The sequence below is a fragment of the Panthera pardus genome, unplaced genomic scaffold (assembly GCF_024362965.1).
Source record: "Panthera pardus isolate Hobbes unplaced genomic scaffold, ASM2436296v1 HiC_scaffold_27, whole genome shotgun sequence".
NCBI lineage: Eukaryota > Metazoa > Chordata > Mammalia > Carnivora > Felidae > Panthera > Panthera pardus.
Genome location: NW_026526843.1, coordinates 32,314,121 through 32,316,056, shown reverse-complemented (window position 1 = coordinate 32,316,056; position 1,936 = coordinate 32,314,121). Strand labels below are relative to the sequence as shown.

General features: G+C 48.7%; 1 pseudogene; it reads right to left on the bottom strand.

Annotated features, from left to right (window-relative positions):
• Window positions 1–539: 539 nt before the first annotated feature.
• On the bottom strand, window positions 540–1,426 carry LOC109250791 (glyceraldehyde-3-phosphate dehydrogenase-like; annotated as a pseudogene).
• Window positions 1,427–1,936: the final 510 nt, after the last annotated feature.

Genomic DNA, 1,936 nt, shown 5'->3' with positions numbered 1-1,936 from the left:
CTTAGGTCACCATAATACCAGCTAATTTGGGGTGCCTGGGTGGCGCAGTCGGTTAAGCCTCCGACTTCAGCCAGGTCACGATCTCGCGGTCCATGAGTTCGAGCCCCGCGTCAGGCTCTGGGCTGATGGCTCGGAGCCTGTTTCCGATTCTGTGTCTCCCTCTCTCTCTGCCCCTCCCCCATTCATGCTCTGTCTCTCTCTGTCCCAAAAATAAATTAAAAACGTTGAAAAAAAATTAAAAAAAAAAACCAACTAATTTACTTATCATTTTTGTTTTGAGTTCTTTTCTTGGTTTTTTTTGGGTTTTTTTGGTTTTTTTTTTTTTTTTTTTGGCTGGGTACGGTATGCTTTATTGATGGCACATGACAAGATGGGGCTCTCCAAGCCCCTCCCCTTCTTCAGGGGGTCTGGGATGGAAACTGTGTAGAGGTCTGGAGAGTCTCAGCGTGTTGGGGGATGATTTGGGGCAAGGACTCCCCAGAAGCTGAGGGACTCTCTTTTCCTCTTGCTCTTGCGGGGGCTGGTGGCCTAGGGGGCCCTTACTCCTTGGAGGCCATGTGGACTATCAGGTTCACCACCTGGTTCCTGTAGCCAAAATTCATTGTCATACAAGGAAATGAGCTTGACAAAGTAGTCATTGGAGGCGATGCAAACCCCAGTGTCGAAGATGGAAGAGTGGGTGTCACTGTTAAAGTCACAGGAGACAACCTGGTCCTCAGTATAGCCTAGGATGCCCTTGAAGGCGCCCTCCAATGCCTGCTTCACCACCTTCTTGATGTCGCTGAATTTTGCAGCTCCAGGTCACAAGTGAGATCCACAACTGACACGTTGGGGGTGGGGACGCAGAAAGTCATGCCGATGAGCTTCCCATTTAGCTCAGAGATGATCTTGCCTAGAGCCTTGGTGGTGCCAGCAGAAGCAGGGATGATGTTCTGGGTGGCTCCTCAGACATCATGCCACAGTTTCCCAGAGGGGCCATCCGCGGTCTTCTGGGGTACAGTGATGGCATGGACTGTGGTCCATGATGCCAAAGTCATCATGGATGACGCTGGCCAGAGGGCCCAAGCGCTTGGTGGTATAGGAGGCATTGCTGACAATCTTCAGGGAGTTGTCATACTTCTCATGGTTCACGCCCATCACAAACATCAACAGAAGGGGCAGAGATGATGACCCTCTTGGCCCCATCCTTCAAGTGAGCCCCAGCCTTCTCCATGGTGGTGAAGACCCCAGTGGACTCCACAACATACTCAGCACCAGCATCACCCCATTTGACGTTGATGGGATCTAGCCTCTAGAAGATGGAGATGGGCTTTCCATTGATGACGAGTCTCCTGTTCTCAGCCTTGACTGTGCCGTGGGTAGAATCATATTGGAGAACATAGACCATGTAGTTGAGGTCGATGAAGGGGTCACTGATGGGGACAACATCCGCTTTGCCAGAGTTAAAAGCAGCCCCGGCGACCAGGTGCCCCAATATGGCCAAATCGGTTTAGTCCAACCTTTGCCGTCGTGTCTCGGGACGAGCTGGCACCACTCCAGAAAATGTGGCCTCTGTTTTACGGGGAGAAGCAGAGAGCTTGAGTTCTTTTTATACTTCTGTCGGCTGGGAACTTTTCTTTCAAGATCCATTGTGATTATTAAAATAGCTATATTTTTATTCAGGGTTTTTATGTCCTTAGAACAGAGTTTGGTGTTAGGTCAGTTTGCTATGCTGACAAAACTACTGCATACGTTACTTTTTGTAGTTTAAGAGGCCACTGTTCTCAAGTATTTCAGATAACGATGGTTCCATGCAACGCTGGGAGGGTATGTTTGGTAGGCGTTTCTTCTTGCTTTAATGATCATTTACTTGGAGATGTGTCTGTTTTACCATTTCACAGAAAATAAAAGGAGCCCTTTCTGATTCAGTCTGAAACACAGGAACCTACAAATGTAT